Source organism: Macaca mulatta, chromosome 3 (genome assembly GCF_049350105.2).
Source record: "Macaca mulatta isolate MMU2019108-1 chromosome 3, T2T-MMU8v2.0, whole genome shotgun sequence".
Lineage (NCBI taxonomy): Eukaryota > Metazoa > Chordata > Mammalia > Primates > Cercopithecidae > Macaca > Macaca mulatta.
In genome coordinates this window covers 114026355-114038640 of record NC_133408.1, presented here as the reverse complement: position 1 = coordinate 114038640, position 12286 = coordinate 114026355, and the positions used below count along the sequence as shown (strand labels likewise).

At 35.1% G+C, this 12286-nt stretch overlaps 1 protein-coding gene across 12 annotated transcripts in view; it reads right to left on the bottom strand.

Annotated features, from left to right (window-relative positions):
* DGKB (diacylglycerol kinase beta) overlaps positions 1-12286 on the bottom strand; it is a 764082-nt gene that overhangs the window by 90607 nt on the left and 661189 nt on the right. The gene's annotated exons all lie outside the window — the stretch shown is intronic.

Below are 12286 nucleotides of genomic sequence, written 5' to 3'. Positions count from 1 at the left end.
TATGTGATAAAATGAAGTGAAGATCTAAGAGTAATATAAGAGGATTAAATGAAGAACTATAAAAGGCTAAAGGAGATTAGATACTCGAGCTCCCTAGAATCCATATGTCTTATCTTCTCAGAGACCCCTACATACTGGCCCATTTTGTACTCAATCCTTCAATGTTTTGGTGTTTTAGAATCCATATGTCTTTTTAGGCAAAAGGCTGCCCTGCTCAAAATTCCTTGCCCTTAAAATCTAGAGTAATTTAGTGAAGAAGAAGAAGAAAAAAAAGAATTTAATCTCTTCAGGGGTTAAATGTTGGCTTATTATTGTTATTATTTGTTTTGTACTTAGGATGATTGGCCATATGGCCATGCATTTGCTTTAGGGGAAGAATCTCATGGCACTATATCCAGACCCTGGAGACAAAAGCAAGAGGACCATAAGAGTGAACCAAATGCATCTCAAAATTTGTGTGATTCCATCTTAAACTACCTAGCGTATAGCATGCACTCAGGACTAATTCAAATTCCTAATTCAGAAAGCAAAAAACTAACTTTTTAAAGGGCACAGTCTGATTAGAAACACCCCAAATGTGTTAGTAATTAGAAAACAATATTTAGTCTAAAGTGTTTTATCACTTTACTAGCTTAGTGTTTCATTGCTCTCAAAATAATGAAGAGGTACTTGTAAGACAAAAAAGTGCTCACTAAAGTAGCAACTCCCAGAATGATGAATCTGTCTGTTTTAGTGACAAATTCTAGACTCGACTCTACAAGCAAAACTTCTTTACAAGCTCTAACGTGTCAATTTCTAGTCTCCAACAATTTTAAGTTCTTGACTACATCCAGAGCAACAGGAAGAATCTGCTGGTCACTCTGAAATAGCATTTTGTTTTTGCTACACAAAGAATATTCAAGCTCATTATTCATGCTTGTTATTTTGCCTCAGTGGTTGCAAAAAGAAATATTAATTTCTTGAGGTGTCTTGGCTTGAGTTGGAAGACAGAGGGGAACACACTGAAGATCCCTCAAGACAATGCAAGCTTATGTATAAGAAGGGACTTGCCTTAAGCTATGCACAGGCAAAGAAAGGAAAAAAGGGACATAGAAAGGAAGTGGTGGGGAAACAATTTTCAGACAATTCCCCACCCTAGTCTGGTGATCCAATGACAAATGAGACTGTCTGAAGCAACTCTGACTGAAGAGCAGCATCAAAGTCTCTCTGTCTCTCTTTTTCTTTGCCAAGGGAGGATGTTCGTATTTGCTATTTTGTAAAGCAATGTTTCATGCCAGTGTCCTTTGTTCTTGCCTATAAATTGAGTCCCAGAATTTCCTTTTTGCTATCTTGCAAGTGTAAAGTGGGTGTGATTGGGGATAATATCCCCCATTGGCAGTCCACACTCCACACTCATGACTCTTCCCTTAGTCAGACGTGCTGTGAACTGAATCATTGAAGGAAGGTTGATAAAGCAGGAATGTTTTGAAATGAATTTTCTATACACTTCTGTAAACTGCCTAAAGATGATGATTATCATCTGAGAATAGGAAGCATACACTGCGTGGAGGAGGGGAGAAAAAGTGGACAGGTAGTCCAAGAGAAAAATTATCTGCATCATTAAGAACCAACTGTCAAAGCAGAGAAACCAGAATCCAGGGAGTGTGTGGGGTGGATCCACAGGTTGATGAACAGAAGAGCCACCCACTTCTCAATCCCCCTCCCACTCCACACCTACTCCCCAGAGAGTGAGTGAAAGCTGGAAATAAAGCTTCTGTTTGTCACTCCTGACATCACAATTACACTTAACTAAACAAAGACCTGGCAAAGGCAGTTTTAACCCTAAACCTCAGAGTCAGAAGGGCACCTGTTTTAGATTCAACAAAGCAGCCCCAAATGCCTGGAAGGCATGGTATCTTTGTGGTCCCCCTTGCCAGGCAAGTACAAACCCTTGTGAGCTACAAACCCTTGTGAACTACAAACCTCTGGCTATGAGTTCTTTCTTCTATGTTTCCTTGGGATGAAACTGTCAACTATGGAGAAAAAGTAAGGAACCTTGTGTTGGACTTTGAAATTCAACATAATACCTAAATAGTAAAGAAAAAAGAATGCTCTACTCCCTCTCACAAACACAGTTGCATGTACCCTTGTCCTTGCTAATTGACTGAGGAATGAAGTATAAGATAGTAACTACAGATTTAAAAGGAAAATAAATTTCATACACTATTCTCCAAAAGTAAATGTTAAGATTTCTGAAATTTACAAACATGTATACTATGTGTATATTTATGGTTCTTAAACTACTTGAATTTATCTTAGCAGTAAAATATCCCCCAATAAAATATTCCTCTCCTTCTTGAAAACATGACCCACACAATGCTAAGTGAAATATTTGTTACAAATACCTTTCCAGTAGTTTAAACACTCCAAATGCAAAATAAATTGCAAGGAAAGAATAATATTTTTGAATATAGTTTTATGTGAATGAATTGTTTATGCAAACATAGATTTAATAATCTGAATCCAAATAACAAAAATCATTCCAAAATATTTTACCACCATATCCGGTTTTTACTAACCTTTATACCCCTCAGAAAGTTACTTTATTTTGATGCTTTTCTATTGGCAACAGTAAAATCTCAAGGGACTTAGAAAAGGTGATGGAGGGGGAGTATTCTCAATCTTATATCATTGCAGTATTCACTTTAAAGCAATGTAGTCCTTTTCTGTTTCTGCCCCAACATTTCATAATTATATCATTTTACAAGAATTGTGTAATTTACATAACCACCTAAATTGTCATAATTGCTAGAAAGTGCTGAAAAAGCATACGGTAGGCATTTCAGATTCATTTCTGCTCTCTGTTTGAAACTCATTTTAAATGCCTTTTGCATAAAAATTCTTTTGGTCAACAAAAAAGTAACTTGTATTTAATTTTGCAGGAACCTTCTCTTCTTCTCCTTCTCACACTGACTTCTCTTCTTTCAGGAAGACTTTCTCAGATATTATACCTGAGTACTAACAGGGTCACATGGTAAACAAACTCCTTCCTCTTGATCTTACAGAAGAAGCTGAGACCACAGAGGTTAGCTGACTTGATCTGAATACCACAGGTCACATCTGCGGAGCCAAGTCTAGAAATCACTTTTATTTCACTTGCATGTTTTGTTCATTGTCCCACACTGTTCTACACTGCATTTAGAAAAAGGAAGAGGAAAAATACAAGAATGGAATGGTCTCTCTACAGTTTTCTCAGCATGCCATTTCTATTATAATTATCTTAACCATCTGTTTTGCTTGGAACAGGCGAAAGAATTTGATATTAAGAAACAAAACTCATTCTATACAACAGAGAAGGGCTTCAGAAATGGGACCTTATTTCAGAATACAAGAGTGGATATCAATTTTATCAGAGGTTTCATCAGTGAAGTAGAACGCCAGTATTTGACCATTACTGTTTTGAAAATCAGTGACTCATGTAGTTTTGTAAATAAAAATGTGCAACTCAAAGTTATTGCAGCATATTGTTTATAATATTTGCTATGAGTGTAACGTGGAAACCTGAAGTAAAGCACCATTAAACAGTTAAGGGTATTGGAAAATGGCAACTTTTCCCAATACCCTTAATTGTTTTTCTTTCTTGAATTCTGTTTCAGCTTCTCCTCTAAAAAGCTAATCCATCCTTGCATACTTAAAAGACAATGTATTAATGTTCAGCTCCTTGAAACTAATTTAGCTGTTATGTGAAGCTATAAAACTTAGTGGCAACATATGTGATAGGCGTAAATAACAGACCACATTTCTGGAATGCTTACCTAGTGCACGTGTGCACATATATGGACACACACACTGCACAAACCACACACATGGATGCACAAAACATACATGCAGAAGCATAAAAACAATTTATGCTTCAGAGTTTTGAAATAAATAAGAAATAAGCTGTTTCACTTATTTTACTTTTCTGTCAAAAATCACTGTAAAATATGTATTTTACTGCAAATTAAGAAAAAAATTGAGAGTGATGTACCTGTCTTGCAGTTATAGGCTTTTCAAATTAAAGATAGTATTTGAAAGAACCAATAATACTTCAAAATCATTATTTAAAAAATTATTACAAATTAACCAAGCTTCAGAACAGGTAAACTCCCAACATGGAAGGCAGCTTATCACTTTTGAAATAAGCATGGAAGGCAGAACAATTTTCATAGAAAAATGGGGAGTATTCATTCCAATTAATTAAAAAAACAAACTATTATTTTGGCCAAAAAAGGAAAATTAATAGCAAAGGTAGGATGAACCAGAGACCCTTTCAATATTGTCTTCTAGAACATAAAGTTATTATAATACACTAAAGAAGAAAAAAAAATGGAAACAACATATACATTGATAAAAGAACAATTTTTTTCTGTTCAATAAGAGTCAAATTTTTTACAGCTGATAGATGTACTATAGTTCTGTAATTTTCCTGAAATAATTTTAGAAATGCTGGGAAATCTCAGCTCAAGGAAACAAAATAAAGTTCATAAAATTTTCTAAAAATCAAAGCCATGAAATTTTTTCCCACTGTGAAATAAATATATTAGAAACAAGTAATTCAATTCCAACTTTCTCTTTCCTGTGATAGTTAAAAAACTTAACCGGCCGGGTGTGGTGGCTCAAGCCTGTAATCCCAGCACTTTGCCGAGGCAGGTGGATCACAAGGTCAGGAGATTGAGACCATCCTGGCTAACACGGTGAAACTCCGTCTCTACTAAAAAATACCAAAAACTAGCCGGGCGAGGTGGCAGGCGCCTGTAGTCCCAGCTACTCGGGAGGCTGAGCCGGGAGAATGGCGTAAACCCGGGAGGCGGAGCTTGCAGTGAGCTGAGATCTGGCCACTGCACTCCAGCCTGGACGACAGAGCTAGACTCCGTCTCAAAAAAAAAAAAAAAAAAAATACAAAAAATTAGCTGAGCGTGGTGGCGGACTCCTGTAGGCCGAGCTACTCGGGAGACTGAGGCAGGAGAATGGCGTGAACCCAAGAGGAGAAACTTTCAGTGAGCCGAGATCATGCCACTGCACTCCAGCCTGGGCCACAGAGTGAGACTCTGTCTCAAAAACAAACAAACAAACAAAAAAAACCCCAGAACTTATAAACCAATAACTTAACACATGAAAGCCAGTTCAATTCTTACACCAGCACACATCTAACAAAAATTGAAAATAAATAGAAAAATATGTAGTGAAAACAGTCGTGTAGACCCCTAAACATTTTCAGAGTTTAACATTAAGCACTTTTTTTTTTTTTTCCTCATGGTCACTTTTCTTTTTTCCTTTCCTTAGTTGTAATGTGATGTTTATCCTCCACTTCTTAATTTCTTGGCAATGTGGTAGAGCATCAATAAACCAATCTGGCATATTAACCCTAGTAATCAGTTTGGAATGTGGATAAACTTCTTTTTGCTATTGCTTAAATTTGTGCACTTCTTGTAAATGAGGTTCATTTTATAAACCACAGGTAAAGTTCCATAGTCCAACATTACACTTGCCCAGCATATTTCTACGTGAATCATTTGTGATATGCCATTACTTTGTTTAAAATATATATACCCATATATATAAGTATTTATATGCATATATATTATTTATGTATAAATGTGAAGGTGAAATGGACTCCTTCACTGAAACAAGAAACATGGGCTATAAATGGTATGCTCAGTGTATTCATGTTTCATTCTGCCCTTCCTCCATTCCTCCCTTTCTCCCTCTTTCCTTCCTTCTTTCCATTATTTTTGACTTCCTTCTTGTTTGTGTATTGTCCTTTATTCCTTCAAGAGGCAGGCTGTGAAAGTGCTAATATATGAGAAATTTATTCTTTAATGTAGTGTATTCAATCCACTAACATGCCTGCCTAGCCACCAAATAGGCATTAAATGTGAGAACACAGTCATGAGTAAGTATAGATAATATATATTTTATTTATAATATTTTACAGTTACTCAAGGTAGTTTTTAAAATGCCATTTGAATTTTCATTCATATATAATTCATGCTTTTGTTTGGAATATTAATCAGAAACAGGCCTGAGAACAACAAAATAGTTTATATGGTGGAATCAATAATATGATTACCTAAGATATGAAAGAAGATGTTAAATGCATTGTTATCTTGGCACCTAAAAATAGATCATCTTTTTAAATTTGCCTGTTTACGATAACATAAAAAACAAGATAGTTGTTTTTTATTTTTCTTGATAATCTTTGTAGTGTTTAAGGAATGTTAATCATTCATTCATTCAATAGTAATATAAACACAAAAAGTAATCAAGAATCTTGTCCCTAGTCGAGGTGATAATTATTAAAGGCCATTTATATTACTACATATATCAGTAAAACTTAACAATATTATTTTTGTATTAACACATTTTGAATATGTCTATTAAATTGGTGTTTCCTATATATACAACCATATGACAAATATCTCTCAGGGATTGGTGAAAGAAAAATTTCTCTGAAACTCATAACCTTTTATCAGAAATAAGAATTAATGAAAATTATTTGATATGGTTTGGCTCTGTGTCACCACCGAAATTTCATGTCGAATTGTAATTCCCATGTATTGAGGGAAGGACCTGGTGGAAGGTGATTGGATCATGGGGCAGATTTCCCCCACGCTTTCTCACGATAGTGAGTTTTCAGAAGATCTGACGGTTTAATAGTGTTTGACAGTTTCCCCCTTCGTTCTCTCTCTTTCGTGCTCTGGCATGTGAAGACTGTGCCTTGCTTCCTCTTCCGCCATAACTATAAGTTTCCTGAGGCCTCCCCAGCCACGTGGATTGGTGAGTCAATTAAATTTCCTTTTCTTTATAAATTATGCAGCCTTGGGTAGTTCTTTACAGCAGTGCAAAAACAGACTAATACTTTTGATTTTTTACTTAATTTCCAGGAATTTCCAGGCTACATTTTTGGCTTAACAAGAATAACTTTTCTTAGAGTACATTTTCTGATTTAATAAAAATCAAACTTAGCAATGATCATAGCAAATTATTCTCAAAATGGTACAGGACGGAGGAGTAAAGTTGTTGTCTTCTGCAGAGAGAAAGGAGGTGGACGTGAAGTTGAATCTAGGCAGGGTAGTTACAGGCAATTCTCTCTGGGTGGTTGAATGGCTGAATGGTTACAAATAGTTGAATTTCATATTATATCTATGTGTACTTAGTAATTAATTTTTAGATGCTTATTGAAATATCATGAATACAAACTAAGAATGTTAGCATGCTTTATATTGGGTCTTGCATATTTAAAAATAATTTTGTATGTGTTGTTTTTACTAGGTCAAAAAAAAAGATCGAGACATCTAAAACGATGATTATGTTACAGTGAAGAAGGACTTTGTTTTGTCAGCAATAGAGCATTTTCCAAGGGAGATAGATGAATGCCCACTCCCAGTGCCTAACTTTGTAACTGCTTTTGCTGTTTGTTTCCTCTCATTCATTTTGCATTCCTGTTAGGCTTGCATCTGTTTATGTTACTTGTCTATTATTCATCTACAGGATAACTGCTCAGCAGTCGTTACTTCCTTTCATATCTTTTCTGCATCTTTTGTTTCCATGGGTTGTTCTGGCAATAAAACCAAGAAAAGGGTACAAAGCTTATAAAAAAGTGCAGTTGGAACATCATGTTTTTACAGCTCTAAGAACGTTATTGCTGATTTCAAAAAGTTTTTTTTAAATGTTAAAATGTATTCAGCAAAGTTTAAAGCTCATAGGTATGATAAATTTGAGAATTTGAGAAAATGAAATTTAAAAAGTGTTTCCAAAACAGCTCACTACTGTTTGATCTTCACATGGCAGGCTGCCTTGTGCAATTTTCTGTTTACTGTACATTTTAATACCTAAGTTTCAAGCAATGAAGTCATAGTAATTCCTTACATTTATATAGCACTTCATAATTTTATTGTGTGATTACTCATTCATTATGTCCTCTAATCTTTCTAGGTAGATAATTAGCATCTTCATTTTAAGGATAGGGAAAAAAAGGGTAGTCACTTTGTTAAATGATATGCTAAGGTCAAAAGGTCAATGAATCTCTGAGCCTGGAATCTACATTAACTTGATAGCCTAGCCTGGTATGGGTCAGAAAAATCTTCACAATATACAGTTGCTCCAGACTTCCTATAAGCCTAAGTGGTAAGATAAGGTTTGGGGATTTTAGATTATGTTAGCATAGTCTTATGTGTGATTTTAAATCATTATTGTGTACCTAAACTTATTAAGACTCTATTATCAGGGGATTGAAGTTTAGTTGGGAAAGAGGACTAACATGTGTCTATTTTACCACATTACCTTCATAAATGCTTAAAGGAATATACTTTAGGTCTTATTTTTGCCAAGAAGATAAAATTAAAAATAATTTGATCCTGCTACCTTACCAGCCACTGCATATACATTTTGTTTAGAAAATAATGGAAAGAAAACTGTGGCAAAGTGGAGAAGGTAACACCATGGAGGCACACATATGTTCTGTATCTTCCCTTATCAACAATTACATATTACCAATATATATACACCCAATAAGTGGAAAACTTTTCTGCCAAAGAGATTTCACTTTTTTCTCTCTGTGTTAAATAATTGCTACATTCTACATCCCACGCTTGTAAAAGAACAACCCAGTAATCCCCCAAAGTCTAGGTTCCATGTAAAATACATTTTGTATGATCATTATGTAATATTTGTGAAAAATCGGAGAATTTTAACAAAGCATTTGATTTGCACCCAAAACAACCAAGAAGTGTCAATATTTCAATAATTGCATAATTCTTTTTAAAGTTATCATCTTTGGAGTGCTAAAGCTATCATTAAGTGATAAATAGCAACATAATTTTATTTTGGCCTGTGCCATCCTGGACTCTCCTAAGAAACCTCAGTTCATACTTCCAGATCATTATCAGAGCTATCCCTGTCATCATGGTGTAAGATGACTCCTAAGGAAAAATGAACTACGTCTCTCTATCTCCTAAATCAAAAATGTCAGAAAGGGCTCCCTTACCTTTTCTTCCCTCCCCAAGAGAAAGACCTTTGGTGAAAAAACTTAGTTTCTGCCATTTGGCTTATAATGTTATAATTATATTTACTTTATATATTTATTTTATACATTAATTATATATTTACTTTATACATTAATTATATTTACTTATAATAACGAGAAGCTACCTTTCTACTCTGACATCTTGCTCTCTGTTGCTGTCTTTCAGTTGCTGAGTAATTAACTCTTAATAAGCTGAGTGACAGTAAATGGTTACAGTTTAGGAGGATTAATAAAAGTTGCTACTGGCCGGGCGCGGTGGCTCAAGCCTGTAATCCCAGCACTTTGGGAGGCCGAGGCGGGTGGATCACGAGGTCAGGAGATCGAGACCATCCTGGCTAACATGGTGAAACCCCGTCTCTACTAAAAATACAAAAAACTAGCCGGGCGAGGTGGCGGGCGCCTGTAGTCCCAGCTACTCGGAGGCTGAGGCAGGAGAATGGCGTGAACCTGGGAGGCGGAGCTTGCAGTGAGCCGAGATCGCGCCACTGCACTCCAGCCTGGGTGACACAGCGCGAGACTCCGTCTCAAAAAAAAAAAAAAAAAAAAATTGCTACTAAAATATATATATTTAATAAGCACAGAGGTATCTGAAAATTTTTATGTATTCTCCTTACTGAATTTGTAGAATCTGTTTAGGTAATCACTAACCCTTTAGATAGGGTCTCTCTAAGTTTCCTTCAACAGATATGGCTTTAATATCAAGTCAGCTCTGCCCTTTTGTTGACTCTCAGTCATAAATGCCAAGTAGAGGTTGGGAACTCAAGCATCATCAAGAAATGATCTGAAAGTGACTTAAATTGTGTTCTGGCCCAGATTAAGCCTTTCAGAGCAACTATAAATGTACAGCGCTTTCATCTAACCTAGCCCCATGGGCATTTAATGAAAGTAAGTGCTCATTACTGTTACTGTTATGAATTATAAAATTAATAATTTGTATACTATACATAAGACAAAATCACAATAGAAAAAACAACCAACAGCCTAATTTACATTTAGTAGTCCAAACATACAATTTCTCCTACCTAAAATTTTTACTTTGGCATTTTCTTTCATGGCTATCTGTAATTCTATAAAGGTCAGCAAAATACTGAGCTATTTTGGCCATGCAAAGAAGGGTTAAACATAAATCCTAATGTATTACAATTAAATATATAAATGCTATGTTCCTAAACCTAAGTCATACAGCTTAATATAAAAAACGTATAGAATACATACATCAGGAAATTGTCCTTAAGAAATAAGCTGACTTTAAGTAGCTTATAAATACTAAATAAAAATATATTGCAAATGAAAGGCTTTTTAAAGTTGAATTGGAATTTTTTTTTTATAACTGATTTGATTTTACCTGAAAGTAGGAAAGCAAAGTAAAATGAACAAGTAAAATTTATTTCGCTAAACCCCAGGGAGTTTATAAATATGTCATGAGAACATTTATGTAGACAAAATAACAGAAAAGGAGCACATTAGAGATACAATATGCAAAGTATGGGAGATAATATTAAGAAAAACAGTTTTACTAACATTATACCATGACTGAAAATTAATGATTAAATAATTAAGAAAATATCTCACAAATTATTTTTAGAAGCAGAGACAATTAATTGGGATAACAAGACAAATAGCATCAACATATACACATGCAGACGTATATATATATATACACAAAAGTGACCTAATTTATATATTTCAACATACTTATATTGAAAAGCCAATATGGAGCAAATCAACTTTATTTAATTTATAATTATTAGGCAGATGATACCTGAAGAATGCAGAAACCTTAGCCATTTTCATTTGATTATTTCAGTCCCTGACCTGCCTACAGGCTGACATAATTCTCCTTCACAGAGACCAGTCTCCAGTGGTTACCAATCTTGATCTTCCAGGGTAGAATGAGTTCTCTTTGAATTACTGGAGCAGGGCGTATGCGAGGATGGATAAATCAACCAAACCGAAAGGCCTTGCAGGGCAAAGAAGCAGTAGGACACCTGTCCTTACATTGTCCTGAAAGTGACCTCCTGTGTGACTTTCTGTGAGGTAAGAGGTAATTCTGCCTCTACTTTAGCTTAGCTTATATCAGTCACAGTAAAGGTCACAAATCCTGACAGCTTTCTGTGCTTGAGACTCCGATTACTGTGTATCTGAGAAGGAGCAGAGAGCTGTGAGACCTGCTTCTCTTAGGAATCTAGGTCAGAATTCATTCAGTAATGCCACCCAGGCCCTTCAAAGCAATATCTTACATTGTAGAAATACTTTGAGCAAATCCTGACGGTTGTTCATAAATTATATTACAACCTGAAGGGAGAAAAAGTTATTCTGTCCCTTTTTTGACTCCAGCTTCTCATAAGATAAGTCATAAAATTTAATTGGTGTCCTCAGAGCAAGGTCATAGTTCTTAAATTCACCTCTACCCTTCATAACCTCCAAGTCAATAATAATAACTGAAGATGATGTTAGTGCTACTAAATTTGATAGAAGTGTCGGCAGCAGTTAATGTACAAGAAACCCATCCAAATATATGAAGGCTGTTTTTTTCTTTTAAGAATGTGAAGCTTTCTGAGTGTCTCTGAAATACTGCAAATGTTTGGAATTTGGACTTTATGTAAATAGGAAGCATATGCACATTTGTTAACAGAGGTGACAGTATGAAGATTGGAGATTGGAAAAGGGTAAAATAGAGGGAAAGAATAATATTTTAAGAAAGGAAGTTCATACATTAAATGTAAATAAATGGAAAAGTCTATGGGGAAATGCTGTAAGCCTATTTTTAGGTAATTTACCTTTCCAAGACAAAAAGAGAGGTAGGAAAAGAAAAAAAAATATATAAAAAGGGGAGACTGAAGTGAAAACTTGCTTCTTGCTTTAAGGTTGTATAAATGTTGCCAAAACTATGCCCAATGCCTACTCTAGTGTGGGAAACAGAGTTCCCACTCAAAGAATTGTACAGTGGTGACTCTGGAATCTAGAAGCCTGCCGCTAGTGTGAATGGAACTGAACTAATTTCCTTCAAGGGAAAGGCCAAAGACAGTGAATAAGTGATAGAAACTTGTGGTGAGAATCAAGCAATGCAGAGACATTAAAAAATTCTTAGAACCATATGGATGCTAACATATTCGATTTTAATAATGAATAACTAATTCAAATATCCTGATTCTTTTTAAAAATCAAAGTCATGAATTGCATCCACTTAAGACACTATTAGAAATATAGGAGCTATAGTTTTATACCTTGGCGTGGCAT